Raw genomic sequence first — 11,880 nt, forward strand, 5'->3', positions numbered from 1 at the left:
GACTCAGGGCTACACAGCAGAGTCCATAGGTGGTGGCAAGGGTGCAGCTTTCTTCGGTACAGTGGCATTCTTCCAGGCACACAGTGAGTCGGCTGCATGATGGGCCGACAATCTTGGCAAGGCCTTATCAAATTGCACTGATTGGTGAGTTTGCTGCTCAGCTGGGCAGACCTCCCGGTGGAGGCGGCGATGCAGTCTGCTTTCCGTCTTAGGCCTGGCAGGGAACATTTAGGCCAGTTCTAGGTGCTTCAGAGATCAGCTGCAGTAGGGTAGTTTGATCTGTGCACTCCAGTCAGCTCCTCGGCCAGCTACACAGTCACTCAGGCACACAGTGGCCAAGGGGCACTAGGCAGCAGCCTCGCTTACTGCAGCGTATTCTACCCGGCACACGCTGGGCAAGGCTAGCCACTACAAGGTCTGTGTGAACACACTGGCTTGGGAAAAGCCTCTTCAGTGGCACAGACCACTCTTGCACACTTGGAGCAATTGGCACAGCTGCAATGGCAGAGTCTCTTTTGATGAGGTGATCTGCTCTGCCATACTTCAGCAGAGCCGTGCATCCACTGCTTCAGCAAGGGGAATTGACTGAACAATAAGCATGTGAGTCATGCTCTCAGAAGCTCTGCTAGATAGACCCATGGGTGAACTGCTCTTGCTCACACTACTAGTCCTTTCCTCCTGTGGGGTTAGTTCACTCCTTCCCTCTTACTCCAGGTGTACCAGGGCAGGGAGACATATCTTGCTATATAGATCAGATGCCAGGTGATGTCCCCTCACCTCTGGGTGCCCGGTTGTCAGGCAAACACCAGCTCTGGTAGCACAGTAGTCCTCTGGGTACTTTGTGGAGCACCCCCTCCTAAGCCAGAGAAAACTTGGAACAGGAACAAGTGGGTCAACAGCTCCCACTCTTATTCATGCACAGCAGACAGGGGATGTGTTTAGGTCGGTCTGCCTTTCAGACTCAGCCTTTGTCTAAAGAGATGTTCCTCACAGTAGAGTCATCTCCACGTGGGAGCATCCACATCAACAGTGATCAGGAAGAGAGACAAAAGGCTAGCCTCTTCTTAAGGACCTTCATAAACTAACAATAGGGTCTTCGTCCCGCCCTTCACCCCAACCATCTACCAAACAGCAGTATTCAGGGAGACTAATCAGCAGCCCTCTGACCTGAAAGGACCTAACTGGATTACTAAGGAGAGGTCTGCTTCCTCTTTCCCCACTTCAGTGGCTAGGTCCCCTCCCTCCAGTCTCTGCAATGTCAGCAATACACTTCCACTGCCTGAGAAAATAACCTCACTTCCATCTTATTGACATGAATAGGTCAGGGGCTTCCAAAATGGAACCCACGGATCTCCTTCACTCTGGTTCACTCACCCATGCACTATGTGTCTGACACTCAGACCACATACATACAACCACACATGTGCTGGGAGGTTTACGCAAGGATCAAGGCTAGCTTGTAGAAGCAGACAGGTACATAAGTGTGCCAGTAGGCCACCAGTCGTGTGACCCAGGTATAAAAGTCTACTCACACTACATAATTAATAAAACACAGTATGCTCACCCCACCAGCGGTCTACATGCTAGAGCCCGTAACAGGAGCAGTAGTCGACTGACACTACAAAAAGCATGGTTGGTGAGCCCCGCCCCAGTCCCCCCGCAGCTTAGGATCATACTCACGTCATAGGACAAGCATAAGCCTTAGCCTACGCCCTAGAGTAGCAGGAGGCTGGGGCCAAAAATTAAAATGCCAGATACTCCCAGTTGGGCACTCAGGGTGGGGGACACAACTATACACCATGCATGGGGATTCCCATCCCAACACCTACTTTCTAAAGTCTCACTTAACGACTCATAATCCCGCTTTTGGAAGTTAAAATTGTTTATTTTTGCAGTCTTGCTACAGACAGCATCGTAACCAATATGATAACATATACTTAATAGCAGGTTTTAAGTCTGATCCTTGTTCATGATTGGGGGGTTTTCCTGTCTATTTGAACTCCCTGCTTCCTGATTTGTTGGCTTTCCTCCCTATTCTTGTTTGTCCCATCCCTGGAGTATTTAAGTTTCACCCTGCTTTTTTATTGGCTGAGTGATTTTATCCACTGCTGTCGGGGAACTATTTCTCTTTTTTGTGTGGTATTTCTGATTTAGTACTCAAAGTGAGCGCATGTCCTTATGTCTGTACACTTGTTTTCCATCTCTAACCCTCTCTGCTGTCCTTCTCTTTCCCCAATCCAACAGCACCTCTGCCCGTAGTAATCCTCAATTCCCTTGCTCATTCCAGCCACATCATTTCCCCTGCCTCCCATACACGAAACACAGTTGCTCAGTGTCTCTATATCCCATCTCCGCCTCTCACTCCATGTCTGTGGTCAATGCTTCTAAAATTGGACCAGCATTGGCAAAGACAATAGTGGCCAGCAGCCATCTTTGAATGTTATTTGTAATACTTTCAAGATGGCCCTCATGCTGTGGTACAGTGTTTACAGTAATATTTGTGAGAGCCAATAGATGTGAGTGCCAGCAGTTATACCAGACCTCTTGGAAGGTTATCTTCTATGCTTCCTAGAAAGCCCCTATTTTCTATCAAGATGCAACATACCTCCACGTCGGCTGCCATGATGCGTCGATATGCAATATGATGACCATATTGGATGTATAAAAAACACATTCCAAGATGGCTGTTGTCGCTACTGGCTTCATCACTATGCTTGAATTTGCACTGGCAAAAAGACCAGAATTGTCAAAACGAGACTGAAAGGGTTAGTCCATTGTTTATGGGGGGGGGGGGTTGTTCGACCCTCTGAAAGAAAGAAATCCCGTCAAAGTGCTGTGTTCCAGAGCATAATTTAAAACTGTGTTTAGTTAAAGGTCAAATGTTATTTTTTCACCTTTGAACTGTTGGGTGGTGCTTATCCTCTCATTCCTTAAAATATGTAGACTTGACAAGTAATTCTAAGTCAGGACTGGAGGCGAGGATTATGCCTTCTATTCTCCACTTTATTACTCAGCAGCCATTATTTCAACAACAGACTACGTTTCCCATCAATCCCTGGGGAAACTGTAGTTAAACAAAACAACCAATAAACAGTGTCCATAGTCCACAAATAGGGGGTCCTTCAGCCCATGGATAGACCTCCTTCACTGGCTCTTCCTCCTCTTTCTTCACTGCTCAGCAGCAGAGATAAGTGCTTTCTTCATTTGTTTATGCTTCTTGTGTAATGCGTTTACTTGGTAATATTGACGTGTATGTTTTACCACTGTTGATGTGCTGTTTATTATCATGTGCGGTTTGCTAGCGTTCTGTTCACCTGCTTGAAGCGCTTTAGGTGCTGCTAAGGGTCGCGCGCGCTTTGCGGCAACTCGGTGTTGCTTGAATGAGGGCTTTTCAGCTGTTTACACCGGACGTGGTTCCGGGTATTTCTCGCTCTCTGTTTCAGCCGCGCACGTCCCGTTCGGCCTTCATTCCAGTCAGAGTCTCTTGTCACGGAGCGTGTGCCCGCCCCATCGTGTGAGCCGTGGGAGCTCCGTCTCCTACACGGTGGGTTTTTTTTTTTTTACTCTTGCTCCTCTGCCCATCAGGGGGCGCAGTGGCTTTTCTCCTGCTGCGCGCGCATTTTAAACCCCAAAGGGTCTGTGTGACGCACCGTAGGTGGGTTAGACTGGCCTAAGGCTTTACGCGAGCGTGCTGCCTCGTTTTGGTGTTTCCGGCAGCCGTTCGTTGTATGCGCATGAACGCTCCACTCGGCACGATCTTGGTGGAGTCTGTATGAGCATTTTTCAAGCCCTGCTGGGTCTGTATTGCTGCATTATCACAGCGTTTTAAGGCACCTGCCCAGTCCAGTGTTGTTTAGAGTTTCCTTTATATTTCTGATTTATACCAGACTTGGGTGCCTGGGGCCTCCTACCCCCACCTCCACTCATTTAATTGCGTGTTTCTCGCCCTCTCACCGGCTGAGACCCAGCGCTTGTTTATTCTGGAGTGTTCCAGCAATGTCTGAGTCCCAGATATATTATATATACTTACCTCCTCGGGTTCCATCATCATGGAATATGAGTACGATGATGACTCCCATGGAGGGGATAATGCCCTGACCGACCTCCAATGGGATGAGGAGTTTTATGAGGCGGTGGACACCTCTATATACCGTGCTGTGGGGGGAGCCATGGCCCCCTCAGAGGAGCGACTTACCCAGCGCATTGATCAGGCGTTGGCACGCCTGGTAAATATCCCGGTGGTTCCCCCACCTCCTGCGACGCCCACCCCGGCAGCCTCGACGGTTTCTTCCCCGCCGGCCAAACGTCCATGTGAAGCGGGGATGGACACTTCCACCTTTGATAGGCTCAAGCAGGCCTTCCTTGCCACCCAGCCAAGCCTTCCCCAGGGGCAACCCTCTCCTAATCCCCAACCCTCAGGGAATGCCGGCCCCGAACCGGGTCCTTCCAACATACATACCTGATCAAACATACCTGACCTCGCAGATATGTTTGATCCAGACGAAATTGTACACCCGCGTTCATCTGACTGGGCACCTGCGGACAAGGTGGCAGACTACGTGGCAATGCGCATCAGGAAGCCCCTAGACAAGGATGCCCGTAGTTGTTTGTGAGCGGAATGCCCTCGACCCTCTTTGGAGGGCAAAGTCACCTTAACCCCAGAGATCGATACCCGCATGGCGTATTTCTTATAGAAGTTCATGCGCGATCCCAAAAAGGGGATCATTAGGTCCTGGCGGTCCTGCCAGGACAAGCTTCTGGATGTCCTAGGCCCCTTAACGAAGATCCTTGACATGGCGGAGGAGGCGAAGACATCTGCTTCCCTCATTTCCCCAGAGTCTTTATCAGTTTGGGCGCAGAGAGCCATTGAGCCATTGTGTTCCTGGGTAACGCCAACTGGGCAATTTCCACAGAGCGCCGTCGCTCTCTTCTGATTAAGGTGGATCCCAAGTTGGGTGACCTCGCAGACACGGAAGCTGGAGCATTGGCCCAAGGGGGTTTGTTTGGGGACCCTTCTGGCAAAGAACTGGGGAAGTTTGAAAACACTTTCACCTCCCTGGATAAGGCCCAGTCGACACTCAAGAAAGTCTTCCCCCTGGTTTTCCGGTGGGGCCGGTCAAGGCAGGGGCCGCTCGACCGGCCGTGGTACCAACAACCAAGCCACATGGGCAAGGCTCTGCTAAACACCAGTACCAAGACCAAGGCCACATTGGAAACTTCTACCCGACGAGAGGCAGAAGAGGCAAAGGACGGGGCTTCCAAGGAGCTGCTGTCTCTTCCAACTGTGAGTCTTCTCCCTTCTTCCCATATAAAAATAGGGGGACAGCTGGGGAGTTTTTTCCAGGCCTGGACTTCTGTCACGCGGATCCGTAGGTTCTGCAAACCATCCAGGGTTTTCATATAGAGTACCAGTGGATCCCTTCCCAATGCACCAAACCGCGTCCCCTGCAGTTCTCCCTCCACTACTCCGCCCTTGTCGACGAGGAGGTTTCCTCTCTCCTCACGAAGGGAGCGGTAGCCCCAGCTTCCCTTCACCCGCGGGGGTTTTTTGAGCAATATTTTTCTTGTGGACAAAACGGATGGAGGTAAACGCCCGGTGATAAATCTGAGCAGCTTCAACGAGTGGTTGGTATACCACCACTTCAAGATGGAGGGCATCCATCTCCCACGGGATATGCTGCGCCCACACGATTGGATGGTACGCCTCGACTTGAAGAATGCTTAGCTGGTAATCCCAATCTTTCCCTCCCACCGCCGCTTCCTGCAGTTTCTATGACGCTTCCAAGTGTTCAAGTTTGCCTCCCTCCCGTTCGGCCTTTCTTCAGCCCCTTGGTGCTTTACCAAGGTTCTTCGTCCAGTGGTGGAATGGCTGAGAGCTCGTGGCATTCGGATGATTGTCTACCTCTACGACATCCTGATCATGGACGCGTGCCCGCGTCGCCTACTTTTTCATCTTCAGATGGAATAAACCTCCTTCAGGGACTGGGGTTCGTCATCAACAAGGTGAAGTCAATGCTTTCTCCTTCACAGACTCTAACGTTTCTGGGTTTCGTGATCGACTTCAAGTCCTTTACTCTCAGCCTCCCCACGTGAAAGGTTACGAAGATTCGTCACGAACTAAGACGTACTCTAGCCATGTCTCAAGTGTCCCTGCGACATCTGGCCCAAGTGGTGGGCTTGCTCTCAGCCTCCATACAAGCGAACTTCCCAGGCCCCTTACACTACCGTGCACTGCAGCGCCTCAAGGCGTCTTACTTCCGCAGAGAACTTCCTTACTCCCACAGGGTGGCCCTGTCAGAGGAGGCCAGGGAAGAGATTCAGTGGTGGTTGCAACGCACCATTTTCGGGTCAGCGCCCGATTTAGTTATCGAATCAGACGCCAGCAATCAAGGCTGGGGTGCCTGGTGCGGCGATTTCTCTACTGGAGGATTGTGGTCTCCGGACCAACGCACTCTACATAACAACTGCTTGGAACTCCTTGCGGGCTCCTTCGCGGTTCCCTTTTGGACCAGAGATCGGATTCAGTCTTCCATCCTTCTCAAAATGGATAATATCTCGGCGGTCCATTACATCAATCATCTGGGAGGCACCAGATCCAAAGCCCTCTCCGACTTGGCCGCCAGTTTCTGGCACTATTGCCTGGAGCACCATATATTGGTGATGGCGGAATATCTTCCGGGCTGGGAGAATCTTGTGGCGGATTTTCAGTCCCGGACTTTCCGGGACTCCAGCCTTTGGAAGCTGGACTCGGGGGTGTTCCATCACTTGCACCACCTTTGGGGTCTCCTGCCAATCGACCCCCTTTGCCTCGAGGCTGGATCATCAGCTACCTCGGTACTTCAGTTGAAGACCGGATCCCCTGGCGGTGGCCACGGATGCCTTTCTCCAGCATTGGAGTCTGGAATCAGGTTATGCGTTTCCCCCTTTGCGATGCTGGCCCGAGATGCAGCTCAGGTCCGGCGCCATGGAGCAGAGCTGGAAGTTCTATCTCCTCTGTGGAGATCTCAGGTTTGGTTTCCAGTTCTTCTGGAACTTTCCTGGGATTCTCCAATCCTGCTCCCCCTGTTCCCTCATCTCCTTTTCAATCCCGACGGGATCCCTCATCCTCTAGTTCTTCAGATTTCGTTACGACTTGTCGCATGGAGGATTAACGGGGACGATGGGAAGACCCGGGCCTTTCGGCAGCGGCTGAGGACCTTATGGCTAAAGCGTGGGCGGACAGCACAGTCAAGCACTATAGATCCGCTTGGAGCAGATGGTCCCGTTGGTGTCTGCGAAGGGGTTGCAATCCCGTGGACACAGATGTAGTTCATATTCTGAACTTTTTGGCCCATTTGGCTTCCGAGGGCCTTGCTTACTGTTCTATTCACAAATTCCGCTCCGCCATTTTGGCGGGCCATGTGCCTGTGGGGAATTCCCCGGTTGGTGAGCATCCTCTTGTCTGTAGGTTGCTCAGGGGCAATCGGTTATCCTTGCCTCCTGAACCCCGCTACTCCGCCCTATAGGACGTCAACCAGGTACTGAATTTGTTCCTCTCCTGGCAGCCCAATAGATTCCTCTCCAGGAAGGAACTGTCTGCCAAGCTGGCTATGCTTCTTTCTTTGGTTTTTTGCCGAAGGGTCTCTGATGTACGGGCGTTGGACATCTCCTCCAGGATGTTCACCCCTTCTGGGGTGACCTTCACTCTTTCCAAACGGACTAATTGTCACACAAGGGTTATTTCATACCTGGAGTTCCCGGATAGCCCCAAGCTATGTTTGGTTTGTTGTCTAAAAGTTTACGACGTGATTACCATGGAGTTCCGCCCTCCGGGGCAATGTCAGCTACTCATTTCTCTCCGCAAGCCTTTTAAGGCGGTTTCCTCTCCTACCATCGCCAGATGGGTTAGATGGGTTATGCAGGAGGCAGGAATCAGCCTTAGGGAGTTTGATGCCCACTCAATTAGAGGGGCTATGGCTTCCGCGGCAGATTGGTCATCGGATTTAACCTTTAAGAGGTTCTACTTCAAGACTGTGCTGGATATGGCTCACCTCGTGGTGAGCGGGCTTTGAACTAGCATAATCCTCGCCTCCAGTCCTGACATCGAATGAAAAATTGACTAGCTAACCTAACGGAAAGTTCCAATTCTATTAAGGACTCGGAGGCGAGGATTATTCCACCCTAGGAATCATCTCAATTTACCCGCCCCGTATGTCAGTAAGTAATGCTTTTGGGGTTTCTATTTCAGATGGTGGGCTTGAAGTTCGTATGCTGTGAGAGTTGACTTCTCTCTTGTATATAGTTGCAATACATTCATTGACCGTCCATTGGTTTGCCCTACTGGGTTCCATTTATGCTTGTCTGCCATGTCATACTTGCTTCGTTGGCATCTGGTTCTCTTCGTGAATTGATGGCTCCTTTTGACTCTGCAGGGTCGGACTCCAATCAACAGGACGCCTGAGGAGTTTTGGCCGGCTGTCTTCACGCTCAGAAAGAGGAGGAAGGGCCAGTGAAGGAGGACTATCTATGGGCTGATGGACCCCTATTGGTGGACTATGGACACTGTTTATTGGTTGTTTTGTTTGACTAGTTTTCCCAGGGTTTTATGGGAAACGTAGTCTGTTGTTTAAATAATGGCTGCTGAGTAATAAAGTGGAGAATAGAAGGCATAATGCTCGCCTCCGAGTCCTTAATAGAATTGAAACTTTCCATTACGTTAGCTAGGAAATTTTTCATTCCCTACAAATATTGCTTTTGACAGGTGATGTTTGACATCTCCCTGAGATGCATTCTGAAAGAACAGTTTTTCACCTGGAAACTTAACTGAGTCACCAAGAAACTCACAGGCGAGTGCTATCACAGTAACTCCCTACAAGGTCTCAGTCATATAAATGTTAATATAGTCAGGAGATACTGGGCTTTTTTCAGTTAATAACTGTAGTTATTATGCAAGTTGTACTAACTTGAATTCAAAGCACCAAAGACGGATGCGAGGGAGCGGTTTCGTGATATATAAATAACATCTACATGTGAAGAAATGGTACTGGCCCTGAGCAGGGACTTCTGAGAGATAACGCCCTGGGACAGAGACATACAGTCATAGGGAGACCAGGGCCTACAACTGAGTTAAAAGCGCACACAAACCGAAAAGTCTGGACGTCCTCCAAAACCTCAGAGGGAAGAACACGGATTAGCATTTTCAAATAAAAATAAATGAAATCCGGCCAGCTCCTGGTATTTTGCTTCCTTTTCTGGCGTGTCATCGCGCTGGCCGGCGCACGGCGCACGGCGCACCCGCAGGATGCCGGCCGGGAGGTTACCAGAGGCCGCGGTTGGGGCCTAGCAGCGGGCACGGGACAGGGCCGAGAGGGCAGCTCACAACACGGCCTCTCAGCGGGGCTAAGGCACAAAAATCACAGCGCTGTGGGAAGCTGCGAGGCGGGCGGAAGAGGGGCCTCGACCTTCCTCCCTGGGTGGTCCCGGAGGCCCCGGTGGCTCATAATTCAAACCTCATCCTTCCTAGCAGGCAGACTGTTCTAGGAAACGCGGGTAATTATCAGAAGGGCTGGAGGCGAGAACAAGGCAGCTGAGGGAGGGTGGCTTCGGCTGGGAGGGGGGCTGTTGCATCCTCCTCTCCTGAGCAAGGGGTCCACCTTCTCTTCCAAGACACTAACGAGCTCGGTATGTGCGAAAAGACAGGCTGAAAAGCAGCAGCAGGCACAGCAGATGCGCAGGGGGTGTTACCAGGTGCATGCGACCATAGGGCATCCATGCAGTCCGGATTTTTGCTTTGCATTCTGGGTCTTGTAGTCCGGCTTTATTTAGACCATATAAACTTCAATGCGAAAAAATGTTGAAACTGCAATGGCGAAAAGATCAAGCATGGAATCCCCCCACTGGCAAAAGACGCCCTGCGCCACCTCTGGCTGTAAGCACCATTTGTGATCCGCCAGATGACACCTTCTCCGTTCGTTTGTTCTGGCATTGAGGGACCACACCCCTCTCCCCTCCCCCCCAAGTTGTTGGCAGCCAGAAAGATGGCCCAGAGCTCCAGCTACCTCCAGAAATGCAAAGTCTTCTATCAGCGGACCCAAGACCCCACTCCGCACTTCTTATTGCAGTGACACATGGCTGTGGCGTTGTCTGTAAGAACCTGCACCAACCTCCACCGTGGTCCCCTGATCTCCACCCCCCCCCCCCAGATAAACCTCCCCAATCTGGAAGTGATGGGTCCATCAGCACTGTTAGCTCCAGATAAGGAACGAGAGCGGCAAGCTGCCTTCTCCGATATCTCGATAGTGTCAGAAAGGAGGCCTTGATGCTGAGCCCTCTGGGGCTTCAAGTTCACCAACAGGGCTTGCTTTTGTACCACTTGGCCTTGTAGATGCATTAGGCCACAAGGTCAAGAAGCCTCAGAGCCACCGTCATCTGGATCCACGCCTGAAATATCAGGACCTTGGCCTGTGCATTCTGAACTCGTTCCTGCAGGTGGAAAGCGCTGACCTCCACCATACCCAGGATTGCCCCAACTAAAGCGAGCCTTGAGAGTGAACCAGACAGTATTTCTGCTGATCTGAAGTTAAATACAAAGATGTCAAAAGGTCCGCCTTCCCGGTCCCGCCCTCCTTCAGCAGCCAGTCCTCGAGGTATAGGAATACAGCTACTCCTGACCTCTGAAGAAGGGCGGGCTCCACTGCTATTACTTTCTTGAGCACCGAGGGTCACTGGTGAGGCCAAAAGAGAGCATGGTAAACTAAAAATGCTCCTGGGCCACCTTGAACTTGAAATTGGAAGACTGGTGCTCCTGTTGGCGGCGTTGCCTGGATCCGCATCTGATGCCGAAAGCAAATAGGCTGTCTGCTGCATCCCTGGTTGGGTAGGCTGCCTCTGTCTATATGCCAGCCCTCTGGAAAAAAAAACAAAATTCCTAAACGGGTGCAATAATTTTTTGTCAGGCATCAACAGCCCAAGGAATGCGCATTAGCTCCACTGTCTTTAAAACGTTCTAAAGAAGAGTCCAACTTCTCGCCGAAGAGGCAGGCCCAACAACGAAGCCTGCACTTCACTGGAGAACCAGTGGACCTCATTCAGACGTGTCAAAAAAGGACCACACAGGTGCCAATCGTATTGCCATGGCAATCAGTGAGTGCATTGGGCCAAGATACAGACTGTGTTTACAGACTGCAATTCCACACTGGCAGATGAAAACATATGTTTGCGACAGGCGTGGTGGGAACTAAATTGAGATTTGGATTCACTTTGCTGGTAGAGAGTGAGACCTGCACAATAAAGCTCACTGGAGTAGGGTGCTTGGTGAGACCATCTGGGTTACCAGGCATCAGTCTATTAGGTCTGGCCACCTGCCTGAGCAAGACCACAGTTTTAACCAGGCAGTTATCTGAGTATCTGTGAGAACATCACTAAACAGAAGTACAGGCTTAGATGTTGCTGGTCCCAGATGTAGAATTTCTGTCAAAATATTTCAGTCTCAATGGAGGGATGTGTAGCTCTAGCTCCTTGGCTGCCCTCTGAGCCACCACTGCAAATGAGGCCACCTCTGCCATTCATGGTCCAATGTAGCGAGTCGAACTCTGTCTCAGGAGAGGTTTCAAGCCCACTGGCATATTGTAAATCGAGGTATAAGGCACCATCAGTGTAATCGGGAGGCGGGAGCAAGCCACCCATCTCACCATCAAAATTCTGGAGAGTTCTTTGCTCTGGCACTTTGCTGACAGCTCTGGCGTGAGAGAGGCACAGTGTTAGAGTCAGGCTGGATAACAACCGGTGCACTTTTGTAATTTCATACCATAATATCGGTCAACCGCAGGCTGGCATCGGTTTGAGGTCCGACATGGGTGCCATCAACTGGTCATCCTCTGACACCTGTGGCTTCAGCATTGG

Source organism: Triturus cristatus, chromosome 4_2 (genome assembly GCF_964204655.1).
Source record: "Triturus cristatus chromosome 4_2, aTriCri1.1, whole genome shotgun sequence".
NCBI lineage: Eukaryota > Metazoa > Chordata > Amphibia > Caudata > Salamandridae > Triturus > Triturus cristatus.